The following is a 21,331-nucleotide window of genomic DNA, read 5'->3' as shown; positions in this document are numbered from 1 at the left end:
CAGGAGACAAACAGGATTAATGAAGAAGCATGGGATAATTCATAAGGTTGCAACAGCCTACCATCCTCAGACTAATGGGCAAGCTGAGGTGTCAAACAGAGAGATAAAGCGTATCTTGCAGAAGATAGTCAAACCTCATAGAAGAGATTGGAGCACCAGGCTACAAGATGCACTCTGGGCATACAGAACAGCATACAAAACACCCATTGGGATGAGTCCTTTCCACTTAGTTTATGAAAAAGCTTGTCATCTCCCTGTTGAAGTAGAGCACAAAGCCTTTTTGGGCAGTAAAGGAGTACAACTGCAAGAACTGGAAAGCCTTCGCCTAGAAGCTTATGAGAACTCAAGACTATACAAGGAGAAGATGAAGGCTGTACATGATCAGCACATCAAGAGAAAAGAGTTCCAACATGGGGATTTAGTCCTCCTTTACAAATCTTGACTGAGGCTCATGTCAGACAAGTTGAGATCAAGATGGGAAGGTCCATACAGAGTCAAGAAGGCCGAACCATACGGAATTTATCACCTAAGCCATCCTTCAAGCTCTGAACTTATCAAAGTTAATGGACATCGTTTAAAGCTATACCATGGCGAGAAGCTGAAGAAAAACAAGGAGCTCGAGATCTTCCTCTTGGAAGATCCCCACATAGTCGAAGACTGAGCTAGTGGAGCGTCCAATTTACGGACGTTAAAGCAAAGTGCTAGGTGGGAGACAACCCACCATGGTATGATCGTTCTTTTCTTTATTATTAGTTTTCCCTATTCAATAACTCTTCTCTTTATTAGTACATTTTGCACATCTACATTTACATATTTTAATTTAAAAAAAAAATATTTTTTGCGCAACGCGATTGCATCATTGATGCGTCCGCGCCGCAGGTGATGGGAGAAAATAATAAAACGAACAGAGAGTCACGCAAGAGCGTGGCTGGAGGCGTGCCAGTGGCACAAATCGCCCCACGCGACCGCGTCGCCGACGCGTCTGCATCTAATAGGAACATTGGCCTCCCACGCGACCGCGTCACTCACGCGGCCGCATGCTCTGGAATTCGACGTGAAAAGGGTGCACGACCGAAAGTTGTGTTAGAGTGGTGCTAGATTGGTGCTGAACGCATAATTCTTCCCACGCGGCCGCGTGACCGACGCGACCGCGTCATATCCTTCTAATGGCCACTCACGCGATCGCATGCCCCACGCGATCGCGTCACCCCAGATTTGGCAAAAATAAAAATTTCGAACAGAGAGTTGTGCGAGCGCGAGGCTGCCCTCGCGCCAGTAGCATGAAACGGGTCATGCGACCGCGTCAATTAGTATAAGTGCAAGTCGTGCGACCGCGTGCCCCACGCGACCGCGTCGCTTGCACAGCACAGCTTCCCTGATTTACCAATTATCTTATCTTTCTTTTCCCCAAATCCTATTTTCTCTTTTCCCACCTTATTTCTTCCTTCTTCCTTTTTCATTCTTTCTCACCTTCTACTCTCTCTCTCTCTCTCTCTCTCTCTCACCCCCATTAACAAGGTTTTCTTTTCTTCTCCCCCCTTATTTTTCTACTATTCTTCTTATTTTTATATGTTATCTTCTTTTCTTTTCTTTTTACTTCCATTATCCATATTTTCTTTTTCTTTCTTTTTCCTTCTTACTTGGTGTTGGAAATTTATTTGAGTCATTGTTTCTCATTATATACTTGTGGATTGTTGTAAATTTGTTTGGCAATTATATATTGCTTTTAAAAGGGTTGCTTGCATGTTTAATTTAATACTTTTTATACCCTATTTACCATGCATGCTATGTGTTTGTGAAAAAGCCCATATGGCATTATGCACTTTCCTACGTTATTCTACTCTAACATTCAATGCTTACTTTTCACAAATTCCTTTTACTATTGTATTAATTGAATTTAATTGTCAATACAAACGTGATGGCTAGTTTGTTACGAGTGATAACAAATTTGACTCATTAAATGCTTGATCTATGCTATTCATGCCTTTGCCTGTATGCCAATAAACCACTTGCATTTAATTGTCCTCAACTGCACTTGCTATTTTTCCATTGATGAACTTTTCACATGTAGTCATGACCATGTGTTAATGACATACTCTTTGCTGTGCATTGATTATCACTCATACAATCCTCTTCCTTGCTCTATCTCTTTAAATTTAATTTACTCTCTCTTCCCTTTTTCAGGATGGCCACCAAGAAAGGCAAAGAGAAAGCTACTCCCAAATCAACAGCAAGGAGAGGAACAAAGAGAGCACTAGTGGCAGAGCCCTCTTCAACTGCGGTTAAACCCTCAACAAAAAGAACTAAGAGGATTATAAAGGTTGATGATAAAGAAAGAGCCTTCCCAGTAAAGGAGACTACACGATTTCCCAATCACTACTGTGAGCAGATGTTCCCGATCCTGGCAGAAAGGAGTTACAACAACGAATACCTTCTTCTCCTCCCAACCCATATTGCTACCTTTGTTGAGCCGCAAATTGCACAAAGACAATGGGGTTTCCTACAGAGACAGCCGAGGCAGGTCAATCTTTCTTGGGTAGTCGAATTCTACTCCAACTTCCACCTGCCAACCCTGCAGTCTGTCTTTGTCCGTCAGAAGCAAGTCCCCATTACAGAAGAGGCCATTCAAAAAGCTCTAGGTCTTCTCCCTGTTCCAGAAGGATTGGATGCCTTTCAAGAAGCCGCACTCAAGCGCCAGATGTACCAATTTGACTGGGACGCCGTTCTCAGAGTTATCGCACTACCTGGCAGCCGTTGGATCAATGGATACCATCGTACCCACCCTAAGGGAATATCGGCTTCAGTACTTACCTTGGAGACTCGCGTATGGGCACAGATCATGTCCCATTACGTCTTTCCGAGCACTCACGAGTCCTCCTTCACTGCGGACATGGCCGTTCTACTATGGTGCATCCTTACAGACCAACCTCTGAACCTACCAAGACACATCCGGAATGCCATGGGACACGTACAAATTGTGGACAACTTACCTTTTCCCGCCTTGGTCTCAGATCTTGTCTCAGCAGCCGGAGTCTCCTACAGAGCTGGGGACACCAAAGCCATGCTTCCATGGGATGATCAATATGTCCCTAACGGGAAATACATCAGACCTTCACCAGCCGCCACAAGCCATCCTACTGAACCGGTTGAAGATATTCCTTTTTCAATACCACAAGTACCTACAACAGACCAACTGCTCCATCAGATACTCGAAAGGTTGGATCGACAGGAACACAAAGCTAAGATGAGAAAGCGCCGTAACAAGCGCCGATTCACATACCTCAAGGAGCTGATTATGGGAAAATTCAAGGACTCAGACACCCCAGACTCCACTTCCTTTACCAGCACAGGAAGCCATGATGGTCCTGCCTGTGGAGATACTGCTACCAGCCCCGCTTTGTTCCTGACAGATGGCACCGATGACGGTGCAAAACCTTAAGTGTGGGGAGGTCGGTCAGTACCTGACTTCCGGAGGTAATTTCTCTTCCCTAAACACCAATGAATTAGAATATTTAGTTAGCTTTTCTTTTATAGAATAGGATAAATTGCATAGTAATAGATTAGTTGCATGCATGTTCTACTTGATTGAAAAGACAATAAGTTTCTTCTAAGACTCTATTTTTGGAACAAAATTTCACTAATTTTAATTAAAATTTTTATGTTAAAATTGCTTGAAGTTGTATTTGGAACATGATTTTTGAGCTAAAGAACACACAACCTGTGAGATTCGAGCCTCTATGCATGGTTACATTATTTAACCATAATTATTTTATTCTTGTGTGTTTACTTCTCTATGATTGTGATCTATATTTTGTTCCATCCTATATGTCCAATATTTATTATATTTATATGTTTGCATATGATTGAGGCCATTAATTATTTAGCTCACCTATCCAAATTAAGCCTACCCTTTCAATTACCTTTGTTAGCCACTTTGAGCCTTTAAATCCCATTTGTTCTATATTTTACCACATTAGTAGCCTTAAGTGGAAAAATAATTATATATCCCAAATTGAATCTTTGGTTAGCTTAAGATAGAATTGTGTGTGCTAATTAAGTATGGGAAATTATGGGAACAAAAGATAATAAGGGAATGTGTCATGATAATATAATGGAAATTTGGATACCTACTCATGTGAAACTATAAGAATTAAAAATCTATGTGCATTGATAAGCTATGTTTATTTTTATGTTTATGTTAAAAAAAACAAAACAAAAATATTCAATAAATAAATAAGGGGACAAAATTTCCCCAATGCTAAGTTAAGAATTCAAAGATCAATGCATGTATGATAAAATTAAAATAAAAAGTTGATACATGAGTATGGAATGTGAAAGGAAAATTTTGGGTAGCTAGGTATGAATTCTAAAGCTATATAGAATATATATGTTATGTTAAAGCTTGGGTTAATTAAAGATTCAGTTTATAAGCTTACTTAGCCATATATGTATCCTTACCATTACCTTGGCCCCATTACAACCTTGAAAAGACGTCATGATGTTTGCATTGGTATATTAAATGTTGTTGATTGATTATGAGAAGAACAAAAATTAGAGAGCATGATTAGAGAAGGATAGAGTGATTGCCCTATACACTAGAGAGATTAGAGCATACATACATCATCAGTGAGGGTTCAATGCTTAAAATTCTATGTTCCCTGCTTTCATGAGCTACCTTCTTGCATTTTTATCTGTTCTTACTGTATGAGAATTGAATTAGTGGAATTTGATTTGTAATTGTTTTGAAGAGCTTATTTACTATTGATCAAGTGGACAAGAATCATATAGTTGCATTCACATATATAGGTTGCATTGCATTGCATGAGTTTTACATGTTCCTACTCATTTATTTTATCTCCTTCAACTAAGCATGAGGACATGCTAATGTTTAAGTGTGGGGAGGTTGATAAACCACTATTTTATGGTTTATAATGTGCTTAATTGTGTGGTTTTATCATGGTCTTTACCCACTTATTCATATGATTAGCATGCACTTATATTTCCTTCCTAAAATTATTACATGATTGAAAACTTGCTTCCTAAGAGACTTTTAATTATGTATTTTAATTCTCCTTTATTCCATTCGATGCCGTGATCTTTGTGTTAAATATTTCAGGCTTTATAGGGCTTGAATGAGTTGATGATTGGAAAGGAAGCTTGCAAAAATGGAAGGAACACAAGAAATTAAGGAGATGACCAGCGAGAAGTGACGCGGCCGCATGGCTCACGCGACCGCGCGGATTGGAATAGCATAAGTGACGCGGAGGCATGAACGACGCGCCCGCGTGGAAAAGCAAAACGTCGAATGACGCGTCCACATGAATGACGTGCGCGATCTGCATAATCTGCAGAATTCGCTGGGGGCGATTTTGGACCCTGTTTTGACCCAGTTTTTGGCCCAGAAAAGCATACTAGAGCCAGAGAACATGCAGAAACCAGAACAACATTCATTCCACACAATTTTTAGTTTTTAGATCTAGTTTTACTCCTCCTCTAGGTTTTTTCTCTACACATTCATAGTTCATAGGATTTTATTTCTATTGCTCTTCGCATTGGGATATTGAGAAGAGTTATTACCTCATCAAGACTTCGTCATTCTAGTTCGTTTTCTTTACTTGGCTTTACTCTTTCATGTCCTTTAATTTACGAGCAATCATGAAGCTGAATGCCAAGTTATTTGGTAATGATACTTGGGAGGATGAACATCCATTGCTCATCAATGAACTGTATGCCTTGGTTTAACAGAAATTACCTCAGAAGAAACCGGATCTCGGAAAGTTCTTAATACCTTGTACCATATGCACCATGACCTTTGAGAAGGCTCTGTGTGACCTGGGGTCAGGTATAAACCTCATGCCACTCTCTGTAATAGAGAGACTAGGGATCTTTGAGGTACAAGCTGCAAGAATCTCATTAGAGATGGCAGACAAATCAATGAAACAGGCTTATAGACTTGTAGAAGACGTCTTAGTGAAGGTTGAAGGCCTGTACATCCCTACTGACTTCATAATCCTAGACACTGGGAAGGATGAAGATGAATCCATTATCCTTGGAAGACCCTTCCTAGCCACAGTAATGAGCGGATAATTTATACCCTTTTTTTAACATAGTTTTTACATAGTTTTTAGTATGTTTTAATTACTTTTTATTCTATTTTTATTAGTTTTTATTCAAAAATCACATTTCTGGACTTTACTATGAGTTTGTGTATTTTTCTATGATTTTCGATATTTTCTGGCTGAAATTGAGGGACCTGAGAAAAAATCTGATTCAGAAGCTGAAAAAGGACTGCAGATGCTATTGGATTCTGACCTCCCTGCACTCAAAGTGAATTTTCTAGAGCTACAGAAGACCAATTGGCGCACTCTCAATTACGTTGGAAATTAGACATTTTGGGCTTTCCAGAAATATGTAATAGTTCATACTTTGCCCGAGATTTGATGGCCCAAACTGGCATTCAAACTCAGCCTAAAACATCTTGGCGTAAAACGCCCAAACTGGCACCAGAATTGGAGTTAAACGCCCAAACTGGCACCAAAGCTGGCGTTTAACTCCAGGAACAGCCTAAGCACGAAAAAGCTTCAATGCTCAGCCCAAGCACACATCAAGTGTGCCTCGGAAGTGGATTTCTGCAATATCTGCACTTAGTTACTCACTTTCTGTAAACCCTAGTTACTAGTTTAGTATAAAAACTACTTTTAGAGATTTATTTTAGAGTTTTTTGGAGAACTTTTGTTTAGTTCATCATAGTATTGTTCATGTTTTGGAGGCTGGCCTCACGGCCATGCCTAGACCTTTCTCTAATGTATTTTCTACGGTAGAGTTTCTACACCCCATAGATTAAGGTGTGGAGCTCTACTGTTCTTCATGAATTAATGCAATTACTACTATTTATCTATTCAATTCACGCCTACTTCTTTCGCAAGATATACTCTCGTACTTAATTTAGTTAAGTCAGAATGAAGGGGTGACCCGTGACAATCACCCAATCTTCGTTACTCACTTAGCCAGGATCCGCGTGCCTGACAACCACAAAGCGGTCTACATGATGTTCAACGTAGTCATTGGATAACAGCTGGAGTATATTCTCTTGGACATCTAATACACGGACCTAGTCCGTGAGATTAGTATCTTTGTGGTATAGGCTAGAACAATTGGCAGCATTCCTGGGATCCGGAAAGTCTAAACCTTGTCTGTGGTATTCCAAGTAGGATCCGGGAAGGGATGACTGTGAAGAGCTTCAAATCTGTGAATGTTGGGCACAAGTGATAGTGTGCAAAAGGATCAATGGATTCTACTCCGATGCTAGTGGGAACCGACAAATGATTAGCTATGCGGTAGCTGTAACTGGTATTTTTCATCTGAGACGAGAAATCCGACAGTTGATTAGCCGTGCAAAAACCGTAGAGGACCATTTTCACTTAGAGGATCTTACAGCTTGCCATGGAAGGAGGTAACGCATGGTTGGAAGAAGGCAATAGGAAAGCAGAGGTTCAGAAGCAACAAAGCATCTCCATACGCTTATCTGAAATTCCCACCAGTGAATTACATAAGTAACTTTATTTTATTTTATGTTTTATTTATATTTTAATTATCAAAACATCATAACCATTTGAATCCGCTTGACTGAGATTTACAAGGATGACTGATGATTGAATTTTTGACGGTTTAGAATTTCACAAATGAAATCTCGTTGAAGTATAGTCTTTAAACCAACAATAATCCTTTCATGCAAAAATTTGTTTGTCACAAGTATAAACCCCTAAAATCTATAAACCGAAGTATTTAAACCTCGAGTCATCTCTCAAAGGACTTGCAGGGTAGTGTTCTTATTATTGGTTATGGACTTGTTTATTTTGGGGTTTTGGGATGAGGAATGTGAATAGTAAATGGTAGGAAAATAAACTAACTACTGTAAAAGCTCTTGGCAAGATATGAGAACTAGAAATTCTATCCTAGTTATCCTTCTCAATTGTGATGAGAATTGTTCATTGCTCCCACTTAGTTAACCTCTAACCATGGAGGAAAGTCAAGTGGATGAATCAATTTGATTCCTCAAGTCCTAATTAACTCCTAAAGGAGAGACTAGCTTTAGAGGCATTCAAATCAATTAGCAATCTCTAATTATCAATCAACAATGGAATTAGATAACTCAAGAGTCACTAATCACTCTACCTAGGCCAAGAGGAACAAAATCTATACAAAAATCCAACCAAGCATTTAATCTAACACTTGGAAGGCACAAAAGAAAAGTATAGTCAATCACAACAAGAATGAATTCTAACTACAATTGAATGTAAAGAATTAACAACAATAATCAAGGAAATCACAATTATCATGAATTACCTCAAATTGCATTATTAAAAGGGAATAAAAGAAATAACAATCTATCCAAAACAAAGTGAGGAATTACAAGAACTAAAGTACATAACTAGGGAGAGGAAGAGGAGAAGATTAAGAATTGGCAAAGGAGAATTGAATTAAGGCATGAATTAAAACTAGATCTAAGAAGGGATATTAACCTAAACCTAATCCTAATCCTAGAGAGAAGTGAGAGCTTCTCTCTCTAAAACTACTTAAAACTAAAGCTATCACTTCCTTCTTCTCCAATTGTTATGTCTCCCCTTTAGGCCGTGATCTTTTTATTCCTTTCTATCAGCAATTGGCGCCAAAAATGGGTTCAGAAACCCCTCAAAATCGCCAGGCACGTGTTGCCTTAATGAAGTCATGTGCAGACATCGACGCGTGCGTGCACGGTACGCGTGCGCGTCCCTGGCTGATTCCGCAATGTGCGCGCGAGCGCCTTGTGCGCGTGCGCGTGCTTGGCCGTAATCAGTTCTTTGGCTTTTTGTGCTTCTCTCCACTTGCATGCTTCCTTCCTTGCTTCCTTTGATCCATGCCTGGCCTATTTCAATCCTGGAATTACTAGCAAACACATCAAGGCCTCTTATGGAATCAAGGAGAAATCAAAATTCATCAAAATAAGGCCTAAAAGGCATGTTTTTACACCTAAGCACAAATACGGGAGAGATAACAAAACCATGCTAATTCATAGGTTAAATGCGAGAAAAGGTCATCAAAATACTCTAAATTCAATACAAGATAAACCCTAAAAATGGGGTTTATCGATGACCATAGCTTGCTTCAAGCTGACAATCTCCGTGAGATCGACCCTTACTCACGTAAGGTATTACTTGGACGACCCAGTGCACTTGCTGGTCAGTTACACGGAGTTGTGAGAAAAGTGTGAAATCACGATTCCGTGTACCAAGTTTTTGGTGCCGTTGCCGGGGATTGTTCGAGTTTGGACAACTAACGGTTCATCTTGTTGCTTAGATTAGGTAATTTTATTTTATGTTTAAATTTTTATTTTTATTTTCGAAATATTAAAAAAAATTTAAATAATATCAATAATAATGTTTAGTTTTCTAAAATGTTCTTCAGAATTTTTTAAGAACGAATTCTAGAGTTTCATAAGATATGGTGAAGCCTGGCTGGCTGTTTTGCCATGTCTAATCTTTTGGACTGAGGCTTTCACTTCTTATTGACATGCTTGTATGTTTTATGCTAAAGCTTGGCTGGCTATTTGGCCATGTCTAATTATTTTGGAATAAAGCTTTCACTCGAAGCATGGCTGGCCATTTGACCATGTCTAATTCTTTTGGACCGGAGCTTTAGACTAACATTGCATGATTCCTGGAATTCTTATTAAAAATTTAAGAAAACCATAAAAACCAAAAATTTTATGTCAAATTTTAAGTTTGGTGTCAATTGCATGCTTTAATCTTTCTTCATTTTTTGAAAATTCAGGCATGTGTTCTTCATTTATCTTCAAGTTATTCTTGATGATTTTCTTTGTTTGAACTTTACATTTTCTTGTTTTGTGTCTTTTCTTGTTTTTCATATGCATTCTTGAATTATTAGTGTCTATAGAATAAAAATTTTTAAGTTTGGTGTCTTTCATGTCTTTCTTTTCTTAAAAATTTTCAAAAATATGTTCTTGATGTTCATCATGATCTTCAAAGTGTTCTTGGTGTTCATCTTGACATTCAAAATGTTCTTGCATACATTTTTTGTTTTGATCTTAAACTTTTATGTTTTGTGTCATTTTGGTGTTTTTCTCTCTCCTCATTAAAAATTCAAAAATCAAAAATAATATCTTTCCCTTATTCTTCTCATATATTTCAAAATTTTGAATTGATTTAGTCATAAAGTTTTAAAATTTAGTTGTTGATGTGTTGAAAACGGAATTCCAACACCTAAACTCACCGGCAAGTGTACCGGGTCACATCAAGTAGTAAAACTCACTTAGAGTGAGTTCGATCCCACAGGGATTGATGGATCAAGCAACTTTAGTGGGTGATTAGTTTAGTCAAGCTAACATTGAAGTGAAATTGGATGAAATGTAACCAACAGAAAGTAAATTAACAAGAATTGTAAATGAAAGAATGTAAATAGGAAGAAAACTTAAAGAGCAAGAAATGTAAATTGACAGAATCTTAAATGACAAGAAATGTAAATTACATCAAATGTAAAGGGAATTGGGTGCAGGGAAATTAAAGAAAGCAATATATCAAGCAATTGAAAAGAACTTAAGAACATGTGACAAGAAATTTAAAGTACACGGAAATTAAATTTAGATCACAGTAGCTCAAATGTAAAGTGTAGAGGAACAAAAGTGCTGGAAGGTAAATTGGGAACAATGAAAACAGAAAGCAATGGGACCCAAAGATCAAAATCAAGCTCAATGTAAATTGAATTGTAAACATGCAGCAAAAGGAAATTGTAGCAAAGGATTGTAGAAATTTAAATTGCAGAAGAGATGTAAATGAAAACAGCAAATGAAATTAGATCCATTTCCTTAATTCTCAGAATTATGTAGAAGGAGAACAAGGATGAATTTTAGATCAAGAATTGAAACAAAATTTCTTCAATCTCAATCCAAAACTCAAAACAGAAAGTAGAAATTGCTTGAAGTAAGAAAATGAAAACTAGAAAACTAAACTCAAATCCAATTCTTAGAACAATTGAGAAGAGAGGTAAAAGATGATTCTCAAACTTAGAATCAATGAAGCTCTTCAACCTCAATTCAAATTCCAAGAACAAGTTGCAGCAAAAAATAAAATGAAAACTAGAGAGCAAGACTCAGATCCAATCTCAATTCTCAAATTCAAACAGAAAAATTAAAAGACAGCTCTCTACTACTGCTCCCTATTGGAGCCAGCATCTTTACAAAAATGAAAATGATGCCTTATATAGGCTTTACAAAATGAAAAATGAAAAATGAAATTCTAAACAAATTATAATTAAAATAAATTCCTAAGCTAACTGATCCTTGTGCCTTTGAGTGACGTTAATTGGGCTTTGCTTGTTTTGGATTTGAGGAAGTGATGTACGGAAACTTGTCTCTCAACAATTTCCCTCGGCAAGTATACCGAATTGTCGTCAAGTATGAACTCACAATAGAGTGAGGTCGAATCCCACAGGGATTGATTGGTCAATCAACTTTAATTAGAGGAATGTTCTAGTTGAGCTAAGCAGAATTTGATGTGAGAGTTGCAGGAAATTAAATGGCGGGAAAGTAAATAGCAGAAAATGTAAATACTGGAAATAAAGAGCTGAATGTAAATGGCGGAAAGTAAATTGCAGAATGTTAAATGGGGATTTGGGAAGATGAGCATAAAAGTAAATTGCAGAAATTAAAGAGAATGGGTGAGATCATAAATGGGGAAGTCATTGGGTTTAGGAGATGTTGCATTCTCCGAATCAAGTTCATTTTCATCTCTTCCTCAATCAATGCATTCATTGATCTCCTTGGCAATCTTAAGTGATTGAATTCCAATTCCTTGGTAATTCAATCTCTCAAATCTTGATCAATAGCCAATTTCTTGGTCCAATTGCTCATGAGAAGAGATGAAGTATGGTCACTGATTATACCACATGTATTCCCAAATCAAAGTGTTGGTAGGATTATATGTCCATCGAAACCCCAATTTGGTCCAACATGAGAAAGCATTTCTAGCATCATTGATGACATGTCACCATGTCATGTTTTTATATGCTTTTTCATATAAGAAATTGATGATTTGTACTTAAATATTGAATGCTTTTGTGCTTAAATGTTATATTTCTTTGATTTTTTGATTTGATAAATATTGTAGAAAATAAGAAGAAAAAGAAGCAAAAAGCACAAAATAAGTCAAAAGGGAGAAAAAAAGAGTTTTGGGGCACACTTTGAAGTTGGAGCACACTTTGGAGCCTTAGGCCACGCTTTTAAAAGCATGGCCCATGACCAAATCAAGGAAGCGTGAACAATCAGCACACAAAGCTCAGTTCATTAAGTAAACCTAGCTTTGCCGTACAAGAAAAATGTGCTTGGAGGCAAGAAATTTTGCTAAGTTAAAATCTGGGCGTTCACAGCATGAACATGCCTCCTTCAAAGGGATATAACTTGAGCTACAGATGTCCGATTGATGTGCTTCTAGTTGCGTTGGAAAGCTGACATTCATAGCTTTCCAACGATATATCATAGTACATATTGGCACGAAATTGAGGCACGAGTGAAATGCATCTTTAAGGGCCAAAAATAAGCAAAAAAATCAGCCAATGCTTCCACCAAGGCTCGAAGGGGGAGACACAAGGAAAACAAGGAAAGCAAAATAGCGCTCAGTTCACTTTCTCAACTGAGCTTTATCGGGCTCCCACTCAAGAAAATGCAAGGAAAAGGCTCACAAAAGTGCTTCCACAAAGATTTGAACTCAAGACCTCACACTCAAGCCAAAGGTGCTACCAAGGCACACAAGGGAAAGCTCAGTTAACTTTTCCAACTGAGCACTACTCCCCCCACACTCCTCACATTTTGGCACGCCAAGGAAGCTAATCGTGCGCACAAAATTGACACGGACAAGGGGCTGGCGCACCAAATTGGGCAAGGCAAAGCAAGTTTGGGCGTTCAGTTGTGTTTTTCAACTGAGCCTTGCCCTGGGAGCTGCACCATGGTCCAAAATTCAATTAAAAATCAAATTGGATTTAATTCTTCACCAATTGAACCAAGGCCAACTAGACCCATCTCTCTTCAAATCCAAAGCAAGGAAAGCCCACATCATCACTCAAAGGCACAAGAACAAGCTAGAATTAGGATTTTCATTTAATTTGTTTTTCATTTCAATTTCATTTTATTTTGTAAAAAGCCTATATAAAGGCATCACTCTCATTTTCAAAGGGGGGAGCTCCATTAGAAAGTATTAGAGGCTAGCTCCACTAGGGAGTAGTAGGATTAGAAAACTCTCTCTTTAATTTTCATTTCTGTTTTAAATCTTGGATTGAGAGTGGAAGAAATTCTGTTTTCATTCTCTATCTGCAACTTCTCTTTACTTCTTTTGCATTCTTTCTTTTAATTCTCTGCAACTTTTCTCTTGTTGGATCAAGGAAGGACTTGAGATCTAGACTGGTTTTCTAGTCTCCTCCACCCCTGAGATCTTCAACCTTCTTTTAAATTGCTGCAAATTAAGCACCAGTCATTTTCTATTTTTAATCTTTCAAGCATTTTTACTTTCTGTTGCATTGCCTCCAATTTACATTTCCTGCAATTGCTCTAATTTCTTATTCACTGCAATTTTGCTTCTCTGCTTACATTGTTCCCAATTTATTCTTCCTGCAATTTAAATTTCCAATTGCGTGATCTATTGCTCTCTTTAATTTCCAACACCCCAATTCCATTTACATTTGATGCAATTTACATTTCTTGCAATTTAAGTTTCAGCTATTTTACTTTCTTGTTCTTTAAGTTACTTGCAATTTTACTTTCTGCATCTTTAAGATTCATTGTAATTTACTTTCTGTTGGCTACATTCCACACAATTCACTCAATGTTAGCTTGACTAAACTAATCACCCACTAAAATTGCTTGATCCATCAAACCCTGCAGGATCGACCTCACTCTAAGTGAGTTTTACTACTTGATGCGACCCGGTACACTTGCCGGTGAGTTTTGGGTGTTTGGAAATCCGTTTTCCAAATTTTTCCCATCAATGATCTCTTCATTCCTCTTCCAAGGTTCCGAAGAGATCCAAGTATGAATAGCTTCTTTTCCAAGACAACTACTCAATTGGATGAAGATTGAAAGCTTTCTAGTAAAATCAAGAGGAAAGAAAGAAGAAGAATAACGAAAATTATTATTGATCCATCAAATTACAACAGACCTCCCTAACCCAATGAAAGGGGTTTAGTTGTTCATAGCTCTGGGAATGGAAAACAAAGATGGAAAATGCATTCTGAAAGTAAAACTAGAAGTTGCAGAAAAAGTAAAATTATACAGAGAGTGGTTCTCCCAATCCAAAAGCTCCCCTCTAGTTCAAAACTACTCCTATATATACTACTCTTCTGCTCTTCTAGTTGGCTCTTCAATTCTTGGATATGGGCCTTTGGATCTTGAGTTGAAGCAGTTTGGAGTCTTCAGTGGGCTCAGCTTTACTTGCAGAGAAAGTGTGAAATAGGCATGGATTTTAGCTAGGATGTTAGTGGTGTTAACGTTTAAGTGAAAATGTGGGTTCGAGAATGTTAGTGACAATCATCTTTTTCACTAACGTTTCTAGCCCAAGATGGTTCACGTTAAGTTCAACGTTAGTGGCACTAACGTGACCACTAACGTTGCCTCTTGATCCTTTGCGAACGTTATTGGGGTTTACCTTTTTCAATAACGTTGCTCTTAGCCCCCTTTTCTCACGTTAGAGTCCACGTTAGTATAACTAACGTGGCTCTTAACGTTGGCATGCCTTAGCCTCGAGAGAGTTAGTGACACTTACCTTTGTCACTAACGCTCCAAACACCCATTCTTCCCACGTTAGAGTTCACGTTACTTAGGTTCACGTTAGTGGTCACGTTAGTCTAACTAACGTGACTACTAACGTGGCTCTTCCTTGCTTTCTTTGTCCTGAAATCAAGCAAATAAAGTGCATCAAAGCTAGGTTCTAACCCATGAGATCATGCATCATTCATTTTATCATTCAATTCATGCATAATTCTCATAAAATCATATAAAATTCACAATGTTTGCTTGAATCAAGATGTAAGTGATTATTTACCAAAAACTTGCTTATTTCCTAAGAAAGTGTATGAAACTACCCTAAAACAATAAACAAAAGGTCAGTGAAACTGGCCAAAATGTCCTGGTATCAGGAAGAGTGGATCCGGATGGCCTTGGTTCAATTGGTTTGGAGGCATGGTTCAAGGTTGCTAGGTTCAAGTTGATTTGGTGTGTGGGACACCTCCCAGGGCACGGCTCGGTTGAAGAAGAGAGTGCAGCACTCCCCCTTGTTTGCTTTGCCAAATTGGTTGTGTGCCAAGCCTTGTGAGGAAGCCTTCATAGCGCTCGGTTAAAGGAGAGATCGCAGTGCCCTTTGCTTTGTTAGTAGGGTCCCCAGCTTCGAGCCTTGAGGGGAGCATTTGGCCAATTTCTATTGCACAATGTAATAAAGTATAGCACTCTGTGAATGGAGTGAACTGAGCGCTCCTTTGTTGTGGCATGAGGCTCACTTTCGAGCTTTGGAGGAAGCATTTGGTGTATTTTCTTTGTGAAGACTTGTGGCGCTCTCCTCTTGGTTCATGAGTTCGAAACTTTGTGGCTTCCATTTTTGGTGTAGCTCCTTACATTTTCTTTGGGAGAGAGCACGATAAAGTTAACATTGTTAACTTAGCGCTCTCTCTTTGAGCGCTGATGCCTTGCTAATTTGGACTCTTGTAGCGCTCAGTTGGTGAAGAGAGCGCAGCGCTCCTTTGCTTGCTTCTTTGGATTTGTAGAGCGCTACGTTGCTTCTTCTAATTTTTGCATGAATGCTTTCATTTTAATAAAGCCAATGCATTTACTTCAAATAAATCTTAATGCATTAATGTTAAAGCACTCATGTGCCAATTGCAATGCATTGCTTTAATTAATAATGCTTAGTGCTTTAACGTTAAAGCATGCATTAGAAATTAAAGTTTGCATGCTTTCATTGGCCATGGCATTCATTGGCTTAATTAATTAACATTTCATGCATCATTTCATGCATGCTTTTATTTATCAATTCATGATGCATGTATGATGCTTTAAATGCATTAACGCCTTGGCAGTAATTTAACATTGGCTTTATTAGTAATGCCGTAGCTTTCATTGCATTCATTAGTAATTAAATGCATGCTTAAGGCATTAATTCATGCCATGGCTTCATGGTCATGGGCCACGCTTTTAAAAGTGTGGCCTAAGGTTCCAAAGCGTGTCTCAACTTCAAAATGTGCCCAAATTTTTTCTTTTTTTCTTTTTAGCTTATTTTGTGCTCTTTTGCTTATTTTTCTTCTTATTTTCTACAAAATTTATAAAATCAAAAGATCAAAGAAATATACCATTTAAGCACAAAAGAATGCAATATTTAAGCACTAATCATCAATTTCTTGTATTAAAAAGCATAGAACAACATGACATGATGACATGTCATCAGTTGTTTCCTCTTAGTCAAGTCAAAATTTCAATTTAAAAACTCTATCTTTTCAAATCTTTTTCAAAAATCAAATCTTTTTCATTTTTCCTTCATTTTTTTTTGAAAATTTCAAAATAGATTTTCAAAAGCTCTTCCTTATTTTTATTTCATATTTTCGAAATTAATGCTAACAATTAATGTTTAGATTCAAAATTTTTCAAGTTGTTACTTGCCTATTAAGAAAGGATCAATCTTTAAATTCTAGAATCATATCTTTTAATTTCTTGTTAGTCAAGTAATCAACTTTAATTTTTAAAATCAAATCTTTTTAATTTCCTTTTCAAATCTTTTTCAAAATAAATTTCAATCATATCTTTTTCAAAACTTAGTTTCAAAATCTTTTTCTAACTTCTTATCTTTTCAAAAATTGATTTTCAAATCTTTTTCTATTAACTACTTGACCTTTTGTTTTGATTTTAAAAGTTTTCTATTTCAATCATATCTTTTTCAAAACCACCTAACTACTTTTCTCTCTCCAATTTTTGAAAATCACTAACCACTTTTTTAAAATTTTTTTTCTAATTTTAATTTATTTTCTCTCTTAAATTTTGAATTATAACTAATAATTAAAATAAAAACAAAAATATTTTTATTTTCTTTTGAATTAATTTTCGAATACACTCTCTCTCTCATCTCCTTTTATTTATTTTATTTATTTACTAACACCTCTCTTCTTCTTATAATTCGAACCCTCTCCTCCTCTCTCTGTGTTCGAATTCTTCTTCTCCCTTCTTGATTCTATTTCTTCTATTCTTCTACTCACATAAAGGAATCTCTATACTGTGACATAGAGGATTCCTATTCTTTTATGTTCTCTTCTTTTTCATATGAGCAGGAACAAGGATAAGAACATTCTTGTTGAAGCTGATCCTGAACCTGAAAGGACTCTAAAGAGGAAGTTAAGAGAAGCTAAAGCACAAAACTCTAGAGAAGACCTAACAGAAATTTTCAAAAAAGAAGTAGAGATGGCAGCCGAAAATAACAATAATGGTGGAGATGCAAGGAAGATGCTTGGTGACTTTACTGCACCCACTTATGACTTCTATAGAAGAAGCATCTCAATTCCTGCAATTGGAGCAAACAACTTTGAGCTTAAGCCTCAATTAGTTTCTCTAATGCAACAGAATTACAAGTTTCATGGACTTCTATTGGACGATCCTCATCAGTTCTTAGCTGAATTCTTGCAAATCTGTGACACTGTTAAGACCAATAGGGTTAATCCTGAGGTCTACAGACTTATACTTTTTCCCTTTGATGTAAGAGACCGAGATAGGACATGGTTGGACTCACAACCTAAAGAAAGCCTGAACTCTTGAGAAAAGTTGGTCAATGCTTTCTTGGCCAAGTTCTTTTCACCTCAAAAGTTGAGCAAGCTTAGAGTGGAAGTCCAAACCTTCAGACAGAAGGAAGGTGAATCCCTCTATGAAGCTTGGGAAAGATACAAGCAATTTATCAGAAGGTGTCCTTCTGACATGTTTTCAGAATGGAGCATCTTATGTATATTCTATGATGGTCTGTCTGAATTGTCCAAGATGTCATTCGACCACTCTGCTGGTGGATCTCTTCATCTGAAGAAGACACCTGCAGAAGCCCAGGAACTCATTAAAATGGTTGTAAATAACCAGTTCATGTATGCTTCTGAATGAAATCCTGTGAATAATGGGATGACTCAGAAGAAAGGAGTTCTTGAGATTGATACTCTGAATGCAATATTGGCTTAGAATAAAATATTGACTCAGCAAGTCAATATGATTTCTCAGAGTCTGACTAAAATGCAAGCTGCATCTGGTAGTGCTAAAGAAGCCTCCTCTGAAGAAGAAGCTTATGACCCTGAGAATCCTACAATGGAAGAGGTAAATTACATGGGAGAATCCTATGGAAAAACCTATAATCCTTCATGGAGGAATCATCCAAATTTTTCATGGAAGAATCAACAGAAGACTAATCAAGGCTTCAATAATAATGGTGGGAGAAATAGGTTTGGCAATAGCAAGCCTTTTCCATCATCTTCTGAGCAACAGACAGAGAATTCTAGGCAGAGCCACTTTGACTTAGCAACTATAGTCTCTGATCTATCTAAGACCACTCTCAGTTTCATAACTGAAATAAGGTCCTCCATCAGAAATTTGGAGGCAAAAGTGGGTCAACTGAGTAAAAGAGTTACCGAAACTCCTCCTAGTACTCTCTCAAGCAATACAGAAGAGAATCCAAAGAGAGAGAGCAAGGCCATAAATATAACCAACATGTCCGAACCTAGTGAGGAAGAAGAGGCAGTGAATTCCAGTGAGGAAGACCTCAATGGACGTTCACTGGCCACTAAGGAGTTCCCTAATGTGGAACCAAGGGAATCTGAGGCTCATATAGAGACTATAGAGATTCTACTAAACTTACTGTTGCCATTCATGAGCTCTGATGAGTATTCTTCCTCTGAAGAGGATGAAGATATTGCTGAAGAGTAAGTTGCTCAATACCTAGGAGCAATCATAAAGCTGAACGCCAAGTAATTTGGTAATGAGACTTGGGAGGATGAACCTCCATTGCTCATTAATGAACTAAATACTTTGGTTCAACAGAAATTACCTCAGAAGAAACCGGATCCTGGAAAGTTCTTAATACCTTGTATCATAGGCACCATGACCTTTAAGAAGGCTCTATGTGACCTTGGTTCAAGTATAAACCTTATGCCACTCTCTATAATGGAGAAACTACGGATCTTTGAGGTACAAGCTGCAAGAATCTCATTAGAGATGGCAGACAATTCAAGGAAACAGGCTTATGGACTTGTAGAGGATGTCTTAGTGAAGGTTGAAAGCTTTTACATCCCTGCTGATTTCATAATCCTAGACACTGGGAAGGATGAAGATGAATCCATTATCGTTGGAAGACCCTTCCTCGCCACAGCAAGAGCTGTGATTGATGTGGACAGAAGAGAGTTGGTCCTTCAATTGAATGAGGATCACTTTGTGTTTAAGGCTCAAGGTTCTTCTTCTGTAACCATGGAGAGGAAGCATGAAAAGCTTCTCTCAATACAGAGTCAAACAGAGCCCCCACACTCAACTTCTAAGTTTGGTGTTGGGAGGCCATCATCAAGCTCTGAGTCTCTGTGAAGCTCTCTAAGAGCTCGCTATCAAGCTATTGACATTAAAGAAGTGCTTGTTGGGAGGCAACTGATAAACCCATATTTTATGATATATTTTGTGCCTAATTTAAGTGATTTATTCAATCCTTCACTCACTTATTCATATAAATTGCATGGTTTTACTTTTCCTTCCTTATTATGTGATGAATGTGAAAAACATGTTTCCTATACTTTAAAATTAATTATTTTAATTACCCTTTATTTCCATTCGATGCCGTGATTCGTGTGTTGAGTAGTTTCAGATCTTCAAAGGCAGGAATGACTTAAAGGATGGAAAGAAAACATACAAAATTAGAAGGAAAGCATGAAACGGAGTTTTTGAAGAAACTGGCAGTGACGCGATCGCATGGACGACGCGGCCGCAAGCCAGCGCGAAATGGTAGTGACGCGACCGCGTCATTGACGCGATCGCGCGCCTTAAGCGAAACGCATATGACGTGGACGCATGACTGAAGCGACCGCGTGACAAGGAAAACTTCAGATGACGTGACAGCGTGACACACGTGGACGTGTGACAGAGGCCACGCTCCAAAAATTATAGAAAACGCTCCCAGTGATTTCTGAAGCCCTTTTTGGCCCAAATCCAAGTCCAGAAGGCACAGATCAGAGGTTATGAAGTGGGGGAATGCATCCATTCAAAGGAGAGTCTCCAATTAGTTACTTTTTAATGAATTAGATGTAGTTTTGAGGGAGAGGTTCTCTCCTCTCTCTTTTAGGATTTAGAATTAGGATTTCTTTTGCTTTCAGGATTATCTTTTTATCAGGTTCAACATTCCTTTTTATTTATCTTCTCAATTTAGTTTATGAACTCTTCTATGTTACAGATTATTCTTTGAATTAATGTTATTTGAGGTATTTCAGTTTATTATTGCTCTCTTTTATTTATGTTACTGTTGCTTCCAATCTGAAGACATTTTTATTCCAGTAGATTTACTTTTCTCCTTTGGTCTTGGTTAAGAAATCAGTAACTCAGGAGTTATCAAACTCAACATGATCGATAATTGCTATCTTTGCTAATTGAATTGAACTTCAATAATCCCAATCTTTCCTTAGGGATTAACTAGGATTTGAAGATCAACATAATTAGTCACTTGACCTTTCTTTACTTTAAGTAAAGGCTAACTAAGTGGAATTGACATTCAATCTTCATCATTATTGATAAGGATAACTAGGATAGGACTTCCAATTTCTCATACCTTGCCAAAAGTTTATTTTACAGTTATTTATTTGTTTTACAGTCTTTTACTTATTTTAATTGCAATTCAAATCACTTGTTCTTCATCTTCAAAACCCCGATTTACAATCTTCATAACCAATAATAAGAACATACTTCCCTGCAGTTCCATGAGAAGACGACCCGAGGTTTAAATACTTCGGTTATCAATTTTTAAGGGGTTTGTTCCTTGTGACAACCAAAACGTTTGTACGAAGGGATTTCTGTTGGTTTAGAAACTATATCTACAACACGACTATTTTTATAAAATTCTTTACTAGCAAAAATCCCAACGTCAAAATGGTGCCGTTGCCGGGGAACTGCAATCGTGTGCCTTATTATTGGTTATTGTAAATATTTTTCTTTTACTTGTTTATTTGTCTTTATTTTCTCCTTTTACTTTTATTAGCTACTATGAATTCTCACCCCCTCGCTTTGAGTTTGGTTCTAATATTGTTGAAAGGA

This window comes from Arachis ipaensis, chromosome B04, assembly GCF_000816755.2.
Source record: "Arachis ipaensis cultivar K30076 chromosome B04, Araip1.1, whole genome shotgun sequence".
Taxonomy (NCBI): Eukaryota; Viridiplantae; Streptophyta; class Magnoliopsida; order Fabales; family Fabaceae; genus Arachis; species Arachis ipaensis.
Note: the sequence above shows the minus strand (reverse complement) of the source record.